The 23,966-nt window shown below is 39.7% G+C and overlaps 1 pseudogene across 1 annotated transcript; it reads right to left on the reverse strand.

Moving 5' to 3' along the window:
- Positions 1 to 20,551: 20,551 nt before the first annotated feature.
- Positions 20,552 to 23,542, reverse strand: LOC108532170 (serine/threonine-protein kinase PRP4 homolog pseudogene; annotated as a pseudogene). The gene has a single exon (XR_001886379.1). The product of XR_001886379.1 is annotated as a serine/threonine-protein kinase PRP4 homolog pseudogene (transcript).
- Between the last annotated feature and the right edge of the window lie 424 nt (positions 23,543 to 23,966).

The following is a 23,966-nucleotide window of genomic DNA, read 5'->3' on the forward strand; positions in this document are numbered from 1 at the left end:
GAGGCTTAGAGAACTATAAGTTTACTTAGTGTATATTCCTTTTTAATAACATCAATTCCCTATATATTTATAGCATTCTGTAGCCTGAAAATCACTTTCTTATCTATTGTCTCCTTAATTTTTGCAGCCACCTTTGAAGTAGAAAGGACAAAGATTGTCATTCATCCTGATTCTGAGCATAAGGTAGTGTAATCTGCTCAAGTATTACAGTCATAGGTATAAATTAGCTCAGGTAGTTAAGGGACAAACCAACAATTCAATGTAAGGAAGGTGGTTCAAGACAAATATGCAGTTTGGGAGAGTGGAGCAACCCCTGGAGTACTGTAACTTTCTTCTGTTTTTCTAAGTAACAAGATTTGGCCTTTTATTTTAAAATAAAAAAGCACTCATTGATTATACTATATACTTTTTAAAAATTTTTTCTTTTTTATTATACTTTAAGTTCTAGGGTACATGTGCACAACGTGCAGGTTTGTTACATATGTTTACATGTGCCATGTTGGTGTGCTGCACCCATTAACTCATTTACATTAGGTATATCTCCTAATGCTATCCCTCCCCACTCCCCACACCCCACAACAGGCCCCGGTGTGTGATGTTCCTCTTCCTGTGTCCAAGTGTTCTCATTGTTCAATTCCCAACTATGAGTGAGAGCATGCAGTGTTTGGTTTTCTGTTCTTGCAATAGTTTGCTGAGAATGATGGTTTCTAGATGCATCCATGTCCCTACAAAGGACATGAACTTATCCTTTTTTATGGCTGTATAATATTCCATGGTGTATATGTGCCACATTTTCTTAATCCAGTCTGTCATTGATGGACATTTGGGTTGGTTCCAAGTCTTTGCTATTGTGAATAGTGCCGCAATAAACATACATGTGCATGTGTCTTTATAGCAGCNTGGGCATGATGGTTTCTAGATGCATCCATGTCCCTACAAAGGACATGAACTTATCCTTTTTTATGGCTGTATAATATTCCATGGTGTATATGTGCCACATTTTCTTAATCCAGTCTGTCATTGATGGACATTTGGGTTGGTTCCAAGTCTTTGCTATTGTGAATAGTGCCGCAATAAACATACATGTGCATGTGTCTTTATAGCAGCATGATTTATAATCCTTTGAGTATATACCCAGTGGGCAAAAGATATGAACAGACACTTCTCAAAAGAAGACATTTATGCAGCCAACAGATACATGAAAAAATGCTCATCATCACTAGCCATCAGAGAAATGCAAATCAAAACCACAATAGATACCATCTCATACCAGTGAGAATGGTGATCATTAAAAAATCAGGAAACAACAGGTGCTAGAGAGGATGTGGAGAAATAGGAACACTTCTACACTGTTGTTGGGACTGTAAACTAGTTCAACCATTGTGGAAGACAGTGTGGCGATTCCTCAAGGATTTAGAACTAGAAATACCATTTGACCCAGCCATCCCATTACTGGATTATACTAGATACTAAACTATGTTAACCAGTGAGAATACAAAGTTGAATAAGGCATAATCCCTGTTTCATAGCACATAATAGTTTAATGGTTCTCAAATCTGGCTGATCATCAAAATTGACCAGAATTTTTTTTAAATTATGGTTCCTTTTGGTCCCCTTCCAAGTACACTCAACAATCTTGGGATTAAAATGCAAAAAATTGTATGTTTTAAAACTCTACAGGCCCAGACAAATTGAGAACACTGACATTCTATTAAGTTGGTGAAAAATTAATTGTGGTTTTTGCCACTGAAAGTAATGGTAAAACCACAATTACTTTTGTATCAGCCTAACAGTAAAACAAAATTTTTGGCATATGTATCAATTTTTATAATATTTTGCTTATGTCATCTCATTTAATTCTCATAGCAACACGGTGAAGCAAGATTAGATTATATTCACTTTATAAATGTGAGAATTCAAAAGCAAAGTGGTTTCCCAAATCACAACCAGTGATTGATAAAGTATAGTCAGGAATTGCAATTCATTTCTCCAAGTCCGATGCTCCTTCCTCTTCACCTCCACTTCATAAAATCAAAGGAAGGAAAGCAGTTCATAGATAAAGAGCAGAAGAGGAAAAAGAGAGAGTCCTATTCTTATTACTGAGAGCTTGGCCAAGAGCCTAGCACAGTGGCTGGCTTCCAATAGGAGCTCAATGAATTTTTCCATTTAACTAAGCTCCTATGTGTACTACCAATGGCAAAAGGCCAAGATAGGCTGATGTTGTAACTCCCAAGCCCAGAATCCCAGCCCTGGGATGTTGTAAACAGTCAACCAGTGCTCACCAAATGTCAGACACTGTTAGTGTGACATCAAATGTATATAATCACATGCACACACACACACACACACACAATTTAGTCCTCACAACAACTTTATGAAGTGGGAACCATTATCAACCCCGATTTATTGTCTAGGTGAGGAAGCTGAGAGACAGAAAAGTTAGTTAACTTGCCCAAAGTCACAAATACAACAAGTGTTGGTTTTTGGTTTGTACCAGAGATCATGTTTTTAACAATTTCACCATAGAGCCACTTTGTACCATACTGGATTTCCAGCCTTTGTCTCTGTCTAGAACTGAATTATGACTCTTTGTGTCCATATTTTTTTGCAGTTACACCACATTCTCTACAGCCCTAGAATCATTACTCAGCTGGGAAAATTATACCTTGCCACAGCCCCTGGGCATTGCCCTGATTTCAGCACACACTAGGCTATTTCACACATGTGGATAGGTTCTTACTTATGTGTGTCATGGTGCCTCTGCTTTTCTGCCTCAAGGATTTCTCCAAAACCATGGAAGTCTGCTCAGCCCTAATGCAAGTGTAGCCTGGAAGTTTGAAAATAGTGACATTTTCAGAGCCAAACCTGACCCAGAGATGGATGGCAGTTGATGGATAAATGCTCCAGGCTCATCGTTCTTCAGAGAGACAATTCTGAGGCATGGGCTACAGTTTTCTCAACCTTGGCAACATTGATATTTGGAGCTGGATTTTTTTTGTTGTTGTAGGGGTGGGGGCTGTCCTGTGCATCATAGGATGTTTAGCAGTATCCCTGCATGCTGTAGCATCTCCCAGTTATGACAACCCAAAATGCCCCCCACGCATTGCCAATGCCATCAGGAAAGAAAAACCACTCCCACTTAAGAGCCACTGAACAATATGGATTGACAGAGGGTCCCCAAAGGGATTGAGCTCCAGCTTCTCATAATAGTGATCAATTCAATTACATACTCTTAATATTGGAGGTAGGGCCTGGTGAGTGGTGTTTGTTTGAGCCATGGAGGCAGATTCTTCATGAACAGCATGGTGCCTGGTGCCGTTTCCACAGAAATGAGGGAGTTCTCACGATGCATTCCCATGAGGTCCGATCGTTAAAAAGTCCCTTCCCTTCCCTTCCCTTCCCTTCCCTTCTCTTCCCTTCCCTTCTCTTGCCTCCCCCTACCCTCTCCTCCCCTCCCCTCCCTTCTCTTCCCTTCCCTTTCCTCCCCTCATCCTCTCCTCCCCTCCCCTCCCTTCCCTCTCCTCCCTTCCCTTTCTCTCTGGCTATATAATGCTGGCTCTACTTTCCCTTCTGCCGTGAGTGGCAGCTTCCTGAGGTCCTCACCAGAAGGGGATGCTGGAACCATGCCTCTTGTACAGCCTGCAGAACCATGAGCCAAACAAATTTCTTTTCTTTAGAAGTTTCCCAGCCAACGGTATTCCTTTATAGCAATGCAAAACGGAGTAAGACATCCTTTATTGGCTTTTTCCCTTCCCCCTCTTCTACTCCCTGGGTTACCTCTTAAGGAAACATCTCATCTAAGTCTTGCCTTAGGCTTTGTTTCCAGGGGACCCTAAATTCAGATAGTAGATATTAGCAAGCAGCTCTTAATCACATGCAAATATACCAATTGATGGAAATGGATGTCATTAACCTCCTAACAGTGCAGAAAGAGCTCACTTTTGCTTCCATCTGAGGCCTTCAGGCAGATCTTCATGGCCCACTGGAGACCTATAGGCAGAACCGTGGGCCTGGACAACAATTCTGTGCAAGAAGAAACTTGCTTAAATCCTCTCACGCTCCAATAGGTGGATGAATGGTGCCACACAGCACACATAGAAGACATCTAGAATTATCTGTGCAGTTGCCTCAGGTCAAGAACAGTGATTCACAACTCGTTTTGGATTTATCTGACCCAGAATCTCTGACAGTGAGGTCTGGACCTGTATATTTTTAATAAAATACCCTTAAGAAGTCCTAATGTATGGAACTGCACATCCATTCTAACCTGTTGACTCAAAGGTCTGGGTTTGATGAGGCAAGTGACCCGCTCAAGGACCCAGGGAGAATAAGAGACTGAAGAACAAGCACCAGACCCCAAGCCCTGACTCCCAGGCCTGACATATGGCAGCTATGTGGCAGCTCTGGACTCTTCACTGTCACTGCTCAATTCCAAGGGACTGGGGCTGGGAAGATGGAGGAAGAGGGAAGAAAAGGCCCAGCTGTTGTCTTCTCTGGGAAACTTGCCTCAGAGAGAGCCCAAATGTTCTTGAACCTGAATGATTCAGGCCAAGGGTTTGCACACAATGTTCTTGCTCAGGAAATGTAGATCATAAAGCATAGCACTGGGGGATGGGGGAGTGTAATCCCTCATCCAGAGACCTAGATAAAGAAAATGATCTTAGGGAATATTTCATGAACCCAAGACCATACCACCCAGCAAGGAGCTGAATCAGGCATTCCCACGTTCACTGCAGCATTACTCACAATAGCCAAGATACAAAAACAACTGGCTGGGCATGGTGGCTCACACCTGTAATCCCAGCACTTTGGGAGGCCGAGGCAGGCGGATCACCTGAGGTCAGGAGTCCGAGACCAGCCTGACCAACACAGAGAAACCTCATCACTACTAAAAATACAAAAATTAGGTGGGCGTGGTGGCACACGGCTGTAATCCCAGCTACTCGGGAGGCTGAGGTGAGAGAATCACTGGAACCCAGGAGGTGGAGGCTGCAGTGAGCTGAGATCACGCCATTGCACTCCAACCTGGGCAACAAGAGCGAAACTCGTCTCAAAAAAAACAAAACAAAACAAAACTAAGTGTCCATCAATGAAGGAACATATATTCACATAATGGAATATTTTTAACCTAAAAAAGAAAGAAATCCTGCCATTTGCCACAACATGGATGTACCTTGAGGATATCATAAGTGAAGTAAGCCAGACACAGAAAGACAAATGCTTCATGACCTTACTTATATGTGAAATCTAAAAAAAAAAAAAAACCAGCAAACTCATAGTAACAAAGAGTAAAACGGTGATTGCCAGGGCCTGGGAGATGGGAGAAAACGGGAAATACTGATCAAAGTATACAAACTTTCAGTTTTAAGATGAATAAGTTCTAGAGACCTAATGTACAGCACAGCAACTATAGTTAATAATACTGTATTGTGTACTTGAAATTTGCTAAGAGATCCGATCTTAAGTGTTCTCACCATACCAAAAATAAAATGGTAACCATGTGAGGTGATGTATGTTAATTGGCTTGATTATGGTAATCATTTCACAATGTATTCATATATTAAAACATCAGCCGGGTGTGGTGGCTTATGCCTGTAATCCCAGCACTTCTTTGGGAGGCTGAGCCAGGTGGATCACCTGAGACCAGGAGTTCAAGACCAGCCTGGCCAACATGGCAAAAACCCATCTCTACTAAAAACACAAAAAAAGTAGCCAGGCACTGTGGCAGATGCCTGTAATCCCAGCTACTCGGGAAGCTGAGGCAGGAAAATCACTTGAACCCAGGAGGCAAAGGTTACAGTGAGCTGAAATCAAGCCAATGCCCTACAGCCTGGGTGACAGAGGGAGACTCCCTCTCGAAAGAAAAGAAAGGAAAAGAAAAGAAAAGAAAAGAAAGATCATATAAAAAACATTTGTCAATCGTACCTCAATAAAGTTGGGAAAAAATATTTTAAATTTTAAAAAGTAAACACTTAAACAGGCAAATAAATAAACAAAGGCCAAGCTTCAGACCCTTCCTCTTTTTCAGTATATCAGTTATGGTTTCCTGAACGCTAAGGGCTGTTTTCTAAGTCCCTGAGCAGATCCTGTTCAGTTTGGCCACATAGTAAGTATAGTTTGTTCTTTTTTTTGTTTGTTTTTTAAGCTGGAGTTCAACCATTCACCCTTGTACGCTAGGTGTCCTCTGTTTAGGAAGATGCCAGAACAATGTTATGACAGAGTCTTGTATTTTTGCAATGATCTAGGTGGAAAGGGCTCAACAGACTAAAGCATGCCTTTCTTTAAGCAGATAGGGAAGCTGAGTCCCAGAGAGGGCAGGTGACTTGTGCATGGATCACACAGCCAGCCAGTGACAGAGGCAGCTCAAATTTCATGCCTCCTAGTGTCTGGTCCAGATTGCATCAGGAAGAATAAAGAGAAAGAGACGGAGAAAGCAGGCAGTAGAGCCAACTGACCTCTCAATTGTCTTCTGGCTCTGTCACCTCCCCCAAAGTTGGAGTCCAAGATTTCATAAATTGAAAAACACAAATACTTTCTTCAGTGAAAATTTAGTTGATGGTCTGGCGCAGTGGCTCACGCCTGTAATCCCAACACTTTGGGAGGCCGAGGCAGGAGGATCACCTGAGGTCGGGAGTTTGAGACCAGTCTGACCAATAGCGAGAAACCTCATCTCTACTAAAAGTACAAAATTAGCCAGGCGTGGTGGCGCATGCCTGTAATCCCAGCTACTCGAGAGGCTGAGGCAAGAGAATCACTTGAACCAGGGAGGTGGAGGTTATGGTGAGCCAAGATTGCGCCATTGCACCCCAGCCTGGGCAACAAGAGTGAAACTCCATCTCAAAAAAAAGAATTTAGTTGGTTTTCCTGTGGGATCAAACAGTACATACTTTGCATTTACTCAGAAAGTTATCTGGAACAATGAAAGCCCTGGTGTGATTTTGTTTCTCTGCTTCCTCTCCAAGTTTCCAGTTCAGTGGATCCATGAGGGCTATTTCCCACGTGTCCTTTGTGGGCTATTCTTAGCCTTTGCTGTGACCTGGACACACGTTTACAGCCCAAAGCAACTATGAATGTTTCCTGTTTTATTTCCAAAGCAAGTAGTCACTCTGCTGCTTCCCCTACCGCTAGTAATCACAGCCCTAGTTCACAATGTTGTATTCTTGGCATCTAAAACTAGAAAACACCATTAATAAGGCCAGATGTGATTTTCCTAGCTAAGTAATGATTCTGGGGTATGGAGAACATAGGGCCGCTAAAGGAACAATTATAGATCAAAAACTCTCATAATTTAATTTTGATTATTGAGAGTTTATCTTCATTTTTATCATTCTGTTGTTGTTAAATTAGGTCACTGTGGGTAGAGCCTAAGCAATGGTATTTTTTAAAGTTTCCCAGGGTGCAGCCTCAGGGCTGGTAATGGGTTGCAATAGTATTTCCCAACCTTGCCTGTAATTTTTAAAAAAGAAATTTACCTAGAGTGCTTGATAAATATACAGAAACCCAGGCCTCTCCCCTGATCACTGTTTCTGGAATCTGGGGCCCTGGAATCTGTGTCTCTAAGAAGTACTTCCAGATAATTCTTGTTATTTGGGAAAGTTGAGGATCTGGCAAGTTCGGGAAACACTGGGTGATAGCATAGACTTCCAAGCACACCCAAGAGAGCTGCTTTCCGGTAGCTTAGAAGACGTAATGAATGTTTCATCTGTTACAGAAGAAAACTCAGTCTTAGACTAGGAGTTCCTCACCAGAATCCTCCTTCTCCATACAGGCAGGCCCCTAGATCCCTACACAGTGAGCAAAGATCTCATTTCTACCAGCTTTCTCATCTCTTCCCACACCTAGCGTGGCCTCTTCTACTCAACTCAACTCTCTTAAACTTGTCTGTCCTTCTGAGTTTAATTCCAGTCCCAGAAACCCTTATCATACCGGCCTATGCTGATTTCTCCATCCTCTGAACTCCTTCATCCTGAGAGCTGTGCACAGTAATATCTGAGCTGTATTCATTCTTCTGATTTGTTTAAAGATTCCACACCAGTATCTTGCCTCCCTAGATTCAGAACTCCTTGGGGCAATACAACCACTGAAGGGAGAGCTGCAGGAGTGAATGTCACAGCCAAGCTCCATGAGAGCGGACTTTCTTCCCATGGTAATTGCAATGCTTAGTCCAGCATCTGGTGCACAAGTGCTCAACAAATATCCATCAAGTACATGAATAAAATGTCAAGCTATATGAACTAACTATGTAAACTACATTTCAAGCTATAAATATTTGAGCACATATACAGAATTGAAATTATGATTTCAGAAACTAATCTAGATACACCTCATGACTTGGATTTGTCCTAGTTTCTCTGCACATGCAGTTCTCAAACTTTTTGGTTCCTTCACATTCTTGCAAATTATTGAGCATCTTAAAGAACTTTGTTTATGGGGGCTACGTCTATCAATATTGACTATATTAAGAATTGAAAATTCCAATTTTAAATAACTATAGTAAACTCATCATATGTTAATGGGTAATGCAAACAATGTACTTTTACGAAGAATAACTATCTTTCCAAAGCAAAATAATTTAATAAGAAAACTGGCACTGTTTGACGTTTTTGCAAACCTCTTTAATGTTTGGCTTCATAGAAGTCAGCTGGATTCTCAGATCTGCTCCAGCATTTAACATGTTAACTGTATTATACCTTAGGTGGCCTCTGGGAAACTCCACTGTCTATTTGTGAAAGAATGAGAGTGAAAAAGCCAGATAACATCTTTGGGTCATTATGAAAGTAGTCTTGGCCACATGGACTCCCTAAATGGGTCTTAGGGATCCCCAGGGATGCACAGACACACTTTGAGAACTGTTGTTCCACACATTTCAGAATACAAGTTCTAGATGGGGTAGGTAAAATTAATCAGTCTTTGGTTTCCTGCTTTGAAAGAGATATATAGGGGTTTATCAGACTAGGATAAATCCTTGGATGTTAGAATGTTACGGCAGAGAAATTAGAATGTATATCCTCATTAAATGACATCATGGATGCTAAAATTCACAAATCATTTATCTTCATGAAACAGAATATTTATAGTAGCAGCACAAAACCTTAGACTCTGTAATGCTCCTTCTAATTTGTATCTTTTCATTTTTCTGGATCTTTGGCTGTGCCTTTCAGATCAGCAGGTATTCTAGCAAAGAGACTACGAGTGACACATGATGGTAGAAAATGATCATTGTTCCTATCTCTTAGAGGTGTTATGAGGATTAAATAAATGCATATAAAGTATTTAGAATAGTACCTGACACAGAGCAAATTGTCTTGGTTATTATATTATATGTCTTTTAAAGTTTCTTAAAAGCAACTAAAAAAGTAAATTTCTATGTTTGACTTCATTCCCCATAATTTAGCATGATTTATACAGACTTGTTTGTAGTAGTCATTTTAAGGCTGAATTTGTTTAAAATAGTCCTCCCACAAAAGGACCGATTAATTGAGGTATCATTACAGAGTTGTCTTCTAACAAATCAAAACTAAGGCTTGAAAATCCATACCGCAGACGATGGAAAACACTTCTTTCCCCCAAAGCTTTTGTGCATACAGTGGCAATCAGGCTTGCTCTAGAAACTGCTAAATGGCAATTAAATTTAAGTTGCCCCCTGGGTTAATTGTATACCAGGAGGAATTCTTAATGTCAAACATTTACTGAGCACTAATAGATTCAACAAGCACATACCGAACATTCACTACATATGAACCCCAGGAGGGAGGAGGACGCAACCACAGACAAAAGTCCTGCCTTCAGGGCATGACAGAGAGCTCCACATATATGGAATAGTGATACAGGCAAGATGTCTCAAATACACAAACAGGAAAAAAGGTTGACAGAGGGAAAAAAGAAGGTCATTCTGACTTGAGGCATCTAGGAAGACTTTGCCAACATGGTAGTTTTTGAACTGACCATTGAAAAATGGGTGGGATTTCACCAAGGGGACTTGGGAGGAAGGAAAATGGAACTAGCAGAAAGCAGGATTGGGCATGGTCATTTGAAATAACGAGAACAAAAGGCAACAGTGAAAAGAGTTGTTTGGAAATGAATAAAATGGGCTTACATGATAGGATAAGAAGTTCAGACTTTAGCAAGCAAGAGGGCAGCCTGAGCAACAATGGGTACAAAACTGTGTCATCCACAGCTTGGTGTTTTGGTAACATTAACATCACCTAGGATCTGCAGGAAGAATGAAAAGGAAGGCACTAAGGTGAGAAAACCAATGAGGAGGAGGCCATGGCAACAGTCCAAAGGGAGAAGTGATGGGGGCATTTGCAATGGAGATAGGAAAAAAGAATGAGATATTTATTTTAAAAGAATAATCCAGAAGATTGGAGGATGACTAGTTAGTCAGTGAGTAACTATTCTGTGTTGGACTAAGGCTGTGTGTGTTTTAAAGAAAGTTTTGAGACATGTCCAAGAAGGTAAATTCGGAAGGTAGGTGTGAGAAAAATAAAGAACCCAGGATTACCTTATTCAGAGTAAAAGAATGAAGAAAGAAAAAATAATCCCACTAGAAAAATAATAAGGACTCTTGCAAATCAAGAAGAAAAATAAGCATACCAATTGACAAATCAGCCATGGACATGAGCTGCCAACTCACAAAAGAAGAACTAGAAATGGCCAAGCAATGTGGGAGAAAATGCCCAGCTGAATCATAAAGCAAAAAAATAAAAATATAAGATCTCACTTTTGCCTTTAAGATTGGCAAAAAATATATAAAGATTGGTGAGGCAGACAATGTCAGTTGCCTACCCATCAGTGTCCTTCCTTGCCAACAAAGCCCTAAATTTGGTTATCCAGGCTTTTTCAGTTTGCTTTGTTTTTCTAGGTATCAGCCTAGCCCCAGCCCAGTAGGGAAGAATCTTGATTAGTCTGAACCAAAATTGGTGATTCCATTCTTCTTATCAGTGATTGACTTGGGAAAGGGGATATGTTCCAATTCTGGCTAAGATATGTAAGAGAAAGCCTCCATGGAGAAAGATGAAGAAGGTTTGAGGAACATTTCTTAGGTTTTATAAGAAGAACTCTAGGTATTGCAATATCCACTTTATTTGACCCTAGATATTGATGAATGAGGGTGCAAGGCCTGGAGCTGCTGCAGCTCTATTGAGAACATGAGGATACCCAACTGCTGAAAATGACAGAAAAGAAAAGTAGAAAGAATCTGGTATTTTATATGATTCACTAGTTGAATTAACCTATTCTGGAATCTCCCTGTCTTGGGATACCTTGTTATATAAGGATGTTTTTAAGTCTTATTATTTAAGCTACTTTTTAATTTGGACTCTTAGTTTCTTTTCTTATTATTTTAGGATCAGGGAATACACATATAGGTTTGTTACATGGGTAAATTGCATGTTGCTGGGGTGTAGTGTACAAATGATTTCATCACCCAGGTGGTGAGCATAGTACCTGACAGGTAGTATCTCCCCTCAAGTAGGCCCCAGTGTCTATTGTTACCTTCTTTGTGTCCACATATATTCAATGCTTAGCTCTGACTTATAAATGACAACATGCAGTATTTCGTTTTCTGGTTCTGTGTTAAAGGATAATAGCCTCCAGCTACATCCATGTTGTTGCAAAAATCATGATTTTATTTTTTTATGGCTGTATAGTATTTCATGGTATATATGTACTACATTTTCTTTGTCCAGTCTGCCACTGATAGGCATCTAGAGTGAGTCCATGTCTTTGCTATTGTGAAAAGTGCTGCAACGAACATATGGGTGCACATGTCTTTTTAGTAGAACTATTTATATTCCTTTGGGTATATACTCAGTAATGGGTTTGCTGTGTCAAATGGTAGTTTTAAGTTCTTTGAGAGATCTCCAAACTGCTTCCCTGAACTAATTTACATTCCTACCAGCAATGTATAAGTGTTCCCTTTTCTCCGCAACCTCGCCAGCATCTGCTATTTTTTGACTTTTTAATAATAGCCATTCTGACTGGTTTAAAGTGGTATCTCATTGTGGTTTTGGTTTGCATTTCTCTAGTGATTAGTGATGCGGAGCATGTGGACTGGTTGTGAGAAAAATTTCTACCTACGCAGGACTACTCAGTAAGTATTTGTTGAATTAATGAATCAATTAAAGAATGAATGGCTGAGGCCTAAGAGGATGACAATGCCTAGAAGGATTATAGACTTTGGGTTGGAAAGAATCTGGGGGATAGTATAGAGCTGGAGTATATTCCAGTTTACCAAAGGAAACAATGAGAAAATGGAAACTTGAGAAGATTTTGGACTTCCCCAGACTGGTCTCCACAAACTCCCCACCCTACTTTCCTCCAAGTTAGTTGCTCCAGAGGTCCTAGTTTCCATTTGGCACCAGCTGAGCTACAAAAATTTGCAGTCATGATCTTTCCCCATGGGTCCCAAGATTGGTGACTTGCCTCAAAGACACTGAAGAGAAAATGGACCTCCACCCAAGAAAATTGAGCAGGTCCTCAAGAGAATCTCCTGCTTTGTTCTTCCCTGATTGTTGCAGCAGAACGAGACAGAAATCCAGCTGGGAGTGTCCGGTGGAAGTGGCCCTGAGGGTTTCTTCTTTCATTGTATAAGTTATTTGTTCACACCAATTTGTTAAAAGCTGTGGATTCCACTGGTGAGATCATGAGCACATTCATTTTCTCCTCCCAGAAGAAACTTTTTCTTGTGTCATCCTCAGCATTCTTGCCAGATGAAGCATCTTTTCTGTTTTCATTACTGCATAATTACTCCTCTTGGATTCTGCAACTTGACATGAAATATTCTCTTTCTTACTGCCAAATTTAAAATTCATGTGTTAGGTAACTACTGAGAAAAAGAAAAAAAGGATCTTACCTTGCGTCATAAGTCAATATAAATCCTATGAGATTAAAACTTTAGGGTTAAAAAATAAGCCACAAAAGCAGTAAGAAAAATATAAATGAGTATTCATAACACCTTATAGTAGTGTTGTAACTTCTAAATATGGCACTAAAGGTAGAAGCCATACAGGAAAAAAAAAAATGAATGGAATCAGCTATAAAAAAAAATTAAACTTCTGGAGTGAAAAACTGAAGACTGGGGATCAGAAGTGAGGAGGTGATCAACTTGTCATTATGCACCTTTTCGTACCGCTTTTGTGACTATGGATTTCAAATCCGTAAGTTTTAAATTTGAAATTATTTTCAAATGAAATAATCATGTGAAAAATGTAAACTTCCATAGTCAAAACAATAAAAGACAAATAATAGAGTAAAAAGGAAAATGCAACATCTATCATAGACATAGGTTACTACATTTAATATGTGAGGAGCTAATAAATATTAACAATGCCATGTAACCTTGTGTTCAGAAATAATCTTGGCAGACAGACAAATCAAGTCAGCCCCAGTGCTCCTTCTTGCCAACTGTATGACTTGGGCCACGTTCTTTCCTTGCCTCCTTCCTTCTCTGCAAAATGAGGGAAATGTCCTCCATGGTATAATAAGAAAAACAACTGGTCTTTGTCCCAGTTGCTGGCACAGAGATCCTTAGAATTCTGGGAATTTCCTTAGTGATGAAGGTGGTAGGAGCAGTTTCTGTTCTATAAGGTGACCCTTGGTGGGCTCCTAGATAGCTTTGGGATGGGGGATGTTCACCAGGGAGACTCACCCTTGATTAAAAGATTGGAATTTTCAACCCAGCCTCCAGGGAGGGGAGAGGAGCTGGGGATTGAATCAACGGCCAATGCATAATGATTTAATCAATCATGAGTATATAATAAAAACCTCCATAAAAACTCATAAACAGTGGGGTTCTGAGAGCTTCCGAGTTGGTGAACACATCCACATTTCAGGGAAGTGGCACCCCGCAACTCACGTGGACAGAGGCTCCTGCCATCTGGACCCTTCCAGACCTCATTCTATGAAGGTTTGGCTGCTGAATTGTGTCCTTAAAATAAACCAGTAACAGGCTGGGCACGGTGGCTCATGCCTGTAGCACTTTGGGAGGCCAAGGCATGTGGATCGCTTAAGCTCAGGAATTGGAGACCAGCCTGGGCAACATGGCAAAGCCCTTCACAAAAAATTAGCTGTGCATGGTGGTGTGCACCTATAGTCCCAGCTACCTGGGGAACTGAAATGGGAGGATCGCTTGATCCTCCTTGAGCCCAGGAAGCTGAGGCTGCAGTGAGCCATGATCCTGTCACTGCAGTACAGCCTGGGTGACAAGGTGAGACCCTGTCTCAAAAAAAAAATTAAAATGAAATAAACCAGTAACAGTAAATAATGTGTTTTCTTAGGGGGAATATAGAAGAAAGAAAAAAGCTACAATACACTGTTACAAAGTATAGGAGAGCAAAAAAAAAAAAAAAAAGTTTTAAAATAATAAAGTGCTTTCCTGAGTTCTGTGAGTCATTCTAGCAGATAACCAAATCTGAGGAGAGGGGTCATGGGAACCCCAGTTTATAGCCATTGGTCAGAAGTACAGATGGCCCAGTACTTGCAATTGCCATCTAAAATGGAGGCAGCCTTATGGGACTAAGCTCTTAAACCTTAGAGTCTGACACTAACTTCAGGGAGTTAGTGTCGGAATTGAATAGGATTATAGGAATCCCAGGTGGTGTCAGAGAGTAGAAGTGGTGTTGGAAAAGACACCACATACATAGTGTCAGGAGGAAGTAAGACCCCTCCTACTTTTTCACACAGTTACTATAAGGATAAGATAACAGAATTTAGCAAACAGTGGGCCCCAGTATTAGTATTATCATTGCTACTAGAAAAAAAAAATAACCCACCAATTGGAACACGAACAAAGATTTAGGTAATTCACAATAGAAGAAAAGCAAATGATCAAACAGCATATAGGATGTTCAATGTCATCAATCATTAAATAACTGCATCTTAAAGTTAGATATCATTTTCTACTCATCTAATAATTGCCAAATATTAAAAATAATGGCAATGCCAGGTGCCAACAAGAGTCACTTCAATGGAAGCGTAAATAGTATAGCTTCCTTAATGGCAAAGAGGCCATTTGTATCAAAAGTCGTGAAAACTATACATATGTCCTTTGACCTCACTATTTTATTTCTAGGAATACATCCTAAAAGCAGAAGAAAACATAAATCTGCACAAATATTAGCTGCAAAGATGCTCCGTATGGCATTACTCATACCAACAAAAGGAAAAAAATTGGAAGCCATCTAAAAACCCTATATCCAGGGAAATCATTAAATAGATTAGGTTTTGTCTTTAGTCGAATATCATGCAGCTATGAAAACAAAAATATTTAATGACAGGAAAGATTTTCATGATATAATAGGTGATTACGGGGGGTTATAAAATAGTTTGTACAGTATTTGAAATTGCATATATTCATATTTGTTTGATGAAATGTAAGCAAATATGTCAAAATATTAAGTGTAGGTTGTCTCTAGGTGCAAATTTACAGGAGGTTGTACTTTCCTCCTTACTTATTTGTAAATTCTAAAGTATCTACAATAAACATTCATTACTTTTGACATGATTGTTTAAACAATAAACTTTTTAGTGCAATTTTATTACCCTATTATGAAGATTGAAAATCTATCAAGAAAATTTTCTCTAAAGTAGTCTAAGAAACTAAAAAAAAAAATTATTCTAGTGGGTCTTCTCAGCCTACTCTCAGTTATTTTATTCACTAATTCACTTATTTATTCTTCCAATCTCTACACAACCATAGTGACTAGATTACAGACACAGTTCCAGTGGGATTTCTGTCCCAGTGAGCTCCCAGGTTAGTGCAAATCTGAGAACTCAGGACAATAGAGGCAGGCAGAATCAAAGAAAGTCAACTGCTGGGAGGGAAAAGGTGAACATATGGGGAAGACCACAGAGAAGAGCCCAGCCTGAGCCTATTACAAGGAACAGCCAGTGTAGGAGCCAGACTGGTGGAGAAGAGCAGGTAGCAGAGGGCAGTCCAGGTAGAGGGCCCAGCTTGGGCAAAAGCAAGAAGACTTGAAAGTACAGGCACATGTTAACTTACATGACCAGGACATGGGGTGACTTTAAGGGAATAGCTAAGGAAAGCTGGTTTGGTCAAGATCTGGTTCGGCATTTTTCTTAATTTGCAAAAAAGAAGTAAGGAAGCCATGCAGAGTTCTTGCCACCCCATTCATGTTTGATGATAGGGTGACCCTGATCGTTCTAAATATAGTAGACTGGCCCCTCTTCCCTGAGCTGATGGCCACAATGACTTCCACAAAAGAGCCAAGGAAGCCTAAGAGGTCTGAATTTCAGTAGGAACTGGATGGGTCGGTTGTCCCCGGGGGTTCCTTCTTTCTTGTAAAAGTTAAAGGCATAAAACTTTCTCTCTTGTTAAACATTGTACACACCCCAGTGTCAGCCACTCAGCTGAAAAGATAAAAACCACAAGTAGAATTTTTGGCAGAGCAGTATTGCATTGAATGAAGAACTGTTGCACAACACTCCTTCCTTACCCTCCCTCCTTACACAACATACACATTTTACTTTGACGGGGAGAAGGTCAGGGGGGAGGGGGGAGATTAAAATAGGAACAAGAAATGAAAGTGGGCTGCAAGAAGAAATGTCTGAAATTTCTCAATCAAGAGGGAGAAGCATCTCCCAATAAGGACCAAACATCTGCAGATTCTTCCTGTCTGTTTCTCTTGAGGTTCATCCCTGTTGTCAGAACCCAAAGAATAACCTCCCTTGCCCTTCTGCATCTATCCTTTGACTGTCAATGATGTGCCAGGCACTGTGTCCAGCCAAGGATCTCTCCAGTAAGGACTCCGGGAAAGAGAAGAATTTCCAAAACCTCCAGCTGCAAACAGTGGTTAGGTTACTAACCAGCACATTAACGATTCAAGTGATGAATGATAATCAAATCTACCCTTTACTCAGCTCTTACTATATACCAAGCATGGTGCTGGGTGGTCTACAAGTTTATCTCATTTAATCCTCACAACAATGCATGCATCAGGGTCTATTATTATTGTTCCTACTTTAAGATTTAAAAAAACCTGAAGCTGGGAAATATTAACCCCAGTTTATTCAAGGCTAGTGAGTGGCAGACCTAGGATAGTTATCACCTCCTCACCTCTGCTGCCTCCCCTCTCCTCCTCCATTCCAATCTGTTTTCTGGTCTGACTGAGCAATTTGTGTTTTCCTGAAGGGACCAGGCATCCACTTCCTCTGAACCTTTGTTCAGGATATGGTTCTCACTCAGAAAGCCCTGCCCCTCTTCCCCCTGATTAGCTGGCAGTCACCCCTATCTCTTACCCATCAGCTCAACTGTAACTTCCTCCAGGAAACCCTCCTAGACCTTAAAGGCTTCAGATTACATTACATTCAACACAGGGATCCCCTTGTCCTTCTCTGAAAGTAAAACAACCATGCTTATCTCTAGGCTTTTTGGACATGGTTTCCCTTCCACTTAAAATGGTCTTCATTCACATGTACACACATGCACACACATATATACATACTTGTTCACATGTATGCACATAAACACCTCTTTCCTCTAATCCCACTCATCCTTCAGGTAGCATAAAAGTCAACAACTCTGAGAATCCTGGTCTGAACCATTCCCACAGCCCACCCGCTCAAGATGGAGGTGCCTCTGCTCCTCAGCCCTGCAGGACACAATGCTTGATGTGAATCATACTCTTCACACTGTTTTGTCATTGTTTCCACGGCACAATAAAACTTCTTCAGGGGAGCAAATGCCTCTTGCCTCAGAGCCAAGCACATAATAAGTACTCAATAATTATTTTTTTAATAAATGAATGCTTACCCTGCCTACTTCCTTCTTGTCTGTGCCGCTCAAATGTGGAAATAATTACGTGCCCCAATGTCTTGACTTGGCTTTGGTTGATATTTTCATTGTAACCAGAGATCTCATGCTTCTATGACAAGAGATGAAGAATCCTGGGAGAATAAAATCAAATCCTTGCTATAAATGTTTTTGAGAACAAACCACATTGGGGTACGTAATATTTTTCCAAAGGTAAGAAGTAACTTGGGGTTGGGGAGGGGAAGCCATTAGTTAAGAAGAGGAAAGACTTTACTGAAAATCAAGGCTCTCATCCTATATCCAAACATTATGAAAATGAGTCAATTATTTGTCAGGAACTCTCACATGATATACTTTCTTTTTTTTTTTAAGTGACATTTATTTAATTTAAGAGGTCTATATTCAGATAGGTCATTCCTACCTCTATTCTTACCTACTCCATTCCATTCCCAAAGCCTCATTTTGGTAAAAACTTATATAACTTCCTTTACTATCTGTCCAGTGTTTCTTTAATGTAAATATAAGCATAAATTTATTTGTTGGTTCCCACCCAACCTCTTTTTTTTTTTCTTTTCTCAACTTTTATTTTAGGTTCAGGGGGTACATGTCCAGATGTGTTATGGGTAAATTGTGTGTCACTGGGGTTTGATATACAAATGGTTTCATCACCCACGTAGTGCGCATGGTACCCAATAGGTGGTATCCCTCATCAAGTAGGTCCCTGTGTCTTATGTTCCCTTTTTTTTTTTCCTTGTTCACAAAATACTTTATTATCTAGTGGTGCATACTGAGAACATACAGAAATCTGCATGGCCCACTTCACATGCAGTAGAACAATCTTCACTTTACAAGAAGTGAGTGTCAACTGTTTTATGCGATAGACAACACTTTAAAGTCACATTCTTAAAGAAAAGCTTCATTTACAAAAGAAATAAAAGTAAAGCAGCAATTACTGCTTTTAAAAGCAGCTGCTTTGTTCAAGAGTGGAAGGTTCATGCTTGTATTGAAAGACAACATGATCACAGATAATGAAAACAATGAACAAATGAAAACGCTTTTACCATAAAGCAGTACACTTTCAAAATGAGATACACATAGTTAAAAATTTCATTGCCCTGTCTATCTAACCTTTAAATATGAGGACTTTCAGAATTAGGCTTCAACATTTGTAATTAGTAAATGAAAACTATGCAGCATTTCTATGTTACTGGGAACTGTATTTTACAAAATGTATATAAAGTCTATAGCAAGTTGATTTTTAAAAAGTAAAGTTAATAAGAAACAGTACACTGAAGGCACTCTATCCATTAAGCGCATTCTCTTCCAATTTTAAATGTGATGAACAGAACAGAAATTGTAACTATGCCATAGTTGCAATGCCAAAAAAAAAAAAAAAAAACAAGATCAATTATCACACATGCAAGTAATTCTGCCACAAAGCTAATATTCCTCATTTGTCAGTTGTTCCAATAAAATGACATCTTAAAACACCAGAGCTGTTGACGGTGTAGCTTACCTTCAGTGTACTGAATGCTGTACACAACATGCATTTTTTTTTTTTTCTTAGTTTTACTTTACTTGAAGTCTGGGATATATGTGCAGAACGTGCAGGTTTGTTACATAGGTATACATGTGCCATGGTGGTTTGCTGCACCTATCAACCCATCATCTAGGTTTTAAGCCCCGCATGCATTAGATATTTGTCCCAATGCTCTCCCTCCCCTAGCCNAAAAAAAAAAAAAAAAAACAAGATCAATTATCACACATGCAAGTAATTCTGCCACAAAGCTAATATTCCTCATTTGTCAGTTGTTCCAATAAAATGACATCTTAAAACACCAGAGCTGTTGACGGTGTAGCTTACCTTCAGTGTACTGAATGCTGTACACAACATGCATTTTTTTTTTTTTCTTAGTTTTACTTTACTTGAAGTCTGGGATATATGTGCAGAACGTGCAGGTTTGTTACATAGGTATACATGTGCCATGGTGGTTTGCTGCACCTATCAACCCATCATCTAGGTTTTAAGCCCCGCATGCATTAGATATTTGTCCCAATGCTCTCCCTCCCCTAGCCCCCCACCCCAACAGGCCCCGGTGTGTGTTGTTCCCCTCCCTGTGTCCATGTGTTCTCATTGTTCAACTCCCACTTATGAGTGAGAACATGCGGTGTTTGGTTTTCTGTTCCTGTGTTATTTTGCTGAGAATGATGGCTTCCAGCTTCATCCATGTCCCTGTAAAGGACAAGAACTCATTCTTTCTTATGGCTGCATAGTATTCTGTGGTATATATGTGTCACATTTTCTTTAAGGAGACCATCCCTGCAGGCAGGCTCAAGGAGGAACAGACCCCTTTCGGCACTGAATACAACAATGGCATGCTGCACCTAGGAAAACATGAATATAAACAGCATTTATGCTGGCCATTTATTTTTACCATTTGCTGAAGACCAAAATGAAGCCAAGTCTGCTAAAAACAAATCAACCACCCAATATTACTACTCGTTTTATAACAGATGCTTTTGTCTTTAATGTGAACTCCAACCATATACATTAGCACTGTAATTTTCTTCCGTCTTGGCAATTTAAAACAATTCTGTGGTGAAATTTCACATAAGACAAAAAACAGATTAACTAACATTTCTAAAAGAAGTTCAAATATATCATGCTTCCTCAAATCTGCTGGAGAAATATTTGTAAGTTTATATTCATTAATAAAGTGCTGTGAAATTTCTTCAGTCCCTGTATTTACTCAAACCCTTGGAGTTTCTTCATCTTGCTTAAACTTTGTCCTGGATGAAGGCACGCTGTAGGGCCTGGTTGATGCTAATTGATTTAGCTAGGCCCAACATTAGAATCTGGTCCAACAAGTCCTTTAGCTGGTATACTTTTTTACATCAGTCTTCAGGAAGTGTCTGGCACCCAATCAAGTCAGCCAATAGGTCCTTAGTTGGATTAATGGTGTTCATAACAATAACTTTCTCCCTGTCTTGTTACTTTATCAGCTTCTATGTACATGAAGTTGAGATTTTGATCAAAATGCTGATCTTTGAATGCACCTTTTGAATCATCTTATTTGGCATCTTTCCTTTGAGATTCATCACAAGCTTCAATATATGGTTATTAGTTTTGCCAGGAAATAAAATTTTTCCAGATAGAGTCTGTATAAGGTGCAACCTACGGACCACATATGTATACCATAGTCACAGGTTTTACCTATAATGATTTCAACAGCACGATAAAATCTACTGACAAGATAAGGTATAATGTCATTATCCGCAACATGTGAAGCCAACCCCAGATCACAAACTTTAAAATAGTTTTTGATGATTAACCAGGATATTGTCTGGCTTGCTGTCTACATGTAGGATATCGCATATTTCAAGGAATTTCAATGCCAGGAAAAACTGCTGACTATGGGATCTTACAGCTTTAATATGAAAACCAGTATCTTTATCATATTTTTTAACATCTCTTGTAAGTTCATACTGAGAGGCTCGAATATGAGACAGAGATGTTGTTTGTGATAGAAGCAACTGAAGAGTCGCAGACAATGAAGTTTGTCATCAGGATCCGCATCAAATTCTTTCAAGAACTCTAGTTCTTTTAAACCAGTATTTTGCATGAGCTCATTGTTTCTGATGACCTTGACAGCCACTTCTTGGCTGGCTCTTGCATTATCTCTGGCTCATAAAACATTACTGAATATACTTTGCCCAGTGTAGCCATACGCATTGTAACATTTATCTAGGACTTCACCTATGTTAACATGATAATAACCCTCTGAACCAGTCCAGTTATCTCTGAGGTTGGGATTCTCTTTGAATCTTATCCATTGCCAGCAGCCCAGAGACAAGCACTATCAAAATCGTCAGCAAACCATATCATCAGATTCTGTAAAACATATCAAGTACCAACGACTTCTTCTGAGATGAACCATTATTCTGTTCAACTGTCATTAGATTATGCTTGGCTTTCACTGAGGCCTCAAATGTATCAACACTTTCCCATTCATACTCTTTAACATCAGCAGCTACTCACTCCAGAAGGAGAGGTGATCACGTTTTCATACTGCTCTGGGGGATGCTTGGTTCAGATGACACGGACATATTGCTATCTTCAGCAAGATATTTATATTTCTGAACAATTGCCTGCCTTTGGATTCTTCTCTGTTCTATTAGGGCTTCTTCATCTTCTTCCTCCACATCAAAATCTTCAAGGTTATCATCAAAGATTTCTGCTCAACTTTCATTTCTTCAGAAACACTTCCTTTAAATTTATCTTCCTTTACTTTGCTTCTGCTCCTTCATCTACGACCACCCCATGACTGAGACCACCTTTTCAAGCATGATCTGCTCCTCCAACCTCTATCCCTTTTCCAAGGAGACCTGCATCTTCTTCTTGGAGACCCGACTTTTTGTGCTATGTCTGAGTGGGGAATGAGACCTCCTTTTAATGGGAGATCTACTTCTTCTTCGAGCTGGAGACCACCTATTGATGGGGCTGGCATCTTTTGATCTTTCATGTCTATTGAGGATATCATCTCGAAGTCGTGTTCTTGAAGAAGAAAGTTGTCCTCTCTCTGGTTCTCTTCATTTTCCTTCTAAGGATCGGCTCAGCTGTTCTACCAGGAGACAGTGTTCAAGAGGGAGATTTGCTCTGCTTCGATCTTCTATCATTTAAAAGTGGAGACCTACTTCTTGATTTATCACGTAGTTTTGGAGACAAACTTCTTTTAGGACTACAACTAGGTCTTCTACTGGGTGACCTATTTTCTTTCTCAGATGAAGTATCTTTTTTTGATTGGGTTCTTTTCTTTATCAGCTTCAGACTGTTTTGATTTTCTCTTTCTGGACTGTGACCTTCTGTCTTTGGATTTACCTCTTAAATCAACTGGGGATCTCGATTTTTTACCTTGATAGTGACTTCTACTTTCATTTATAATTGGGGATTTGTCTTGTTTTTTTATTTACTCTTATCTTCAGTTTTAACCTTATCATCAGCAGGAGATCTGGCCTTACCAATTTTCTCTTAAGATCACCTTCTAAGGGTAGGGGATTTTAATTCTCTTGCTTGATCTTGAGACTTACTTCTTTTGATGGGCTTTTAGATTTTTTCCTCTCCTTTGACTTGCTCCTAGTTGTTTTCTGTTTAACGATTTCAATGCCCCCCTTACTTTTCTTCTTATCAGAACTACGTCTACGCCGTTCTTTGGATCTGCTTTTACTTCGTTTTTTGTAGTATTTTTATTGTCCACAGTTCAACTTTCCTCTTTGTACTTGAAGATCTAGTACTAGATCTATTTCCATTTCTTGCCTTTCATGAATCTCCCCCTCTTCTTCAGAGCCAGACTCATAATCTTGTAAAATGAACCCCATACCAGATTGGACCTTTCCTTCCATTAACTCATTATCAAGTTCAGCCTTAATCAAGGCTCTCTGTTTTTCCAAGTCTTCTAGCAAAGCTAAATCATCAAGTTTAGTTCTTTTTGCTGGAGACATACCCTCTTTATCAGAAGCATCCGTAACATCTTTTCTTTTGTGTTTCTTGCATTTATGCTTATGTTTATGTTTTTTGTCCTAGTCTTCTGAGGAATGTTTATGTTTCTTATGTTTACTTCTGTGTTTATACTTTTTTTTACTTATTTTGTTCCTATTTTGAGATTGGTCTTCTGATACTTCTCCATTTTCTTCAGGTATACTCTTTTCAGAATTATCAGCATCTTCCATCTCCGTCTGTTCCCGCAGCGTCTGGGTCTCCGCAGCGGCCATCTTGAACTTCCTGACTCTGCCGCCACTGTGGTGGTGGCGGCTTCCTGGACCGTGAAAGGCAGTGGAAATGGAAGAAGGAAAAGAGCTGCCGCACATGTGCCTATTGTTCCCTTTTTAGTGTTCATGTGTACTCAATGTTTAGCTCCCACTTATGAATGAGAACAGGCAGTATTTGGTTTTCTGTTCTGCATTAATTCACTTAGGATCATAGCTTCCAGCTGCATCCACGTTGCTGCAAAGACCATGATTTTGTTTTTTATGGCTTCATAGTATTCCATGGTGTATATGTACTACATTTTGTTTATCCAATCTAGGTTGAGTCCATGTCTTTGCTATTGTGAATAGTATTGCAATAAATATATGGCTGCATGTGTCTTTTTGGTAGAATGATTTATTTTCCTTTGGGTATATACCCAGTAATAGG

Source organism: Rhinopithecus bieti, unplaced genomic scaffold (assembly GCF_001698545.2).
Source record: "Rhinopithecus bieti isolate Rb0 unplaced genomic scaffold, ASM169854v2 scaffold_9997, whole genome shotgun sequence".
Classification (NCBI taxonomy): domain Eukaryota; kingdom Metazoa; phylum Chordata; class Mammalia; order Primates; family Cercopithecidae; genus Rhinopithecus; species Rhinopithecus bieti.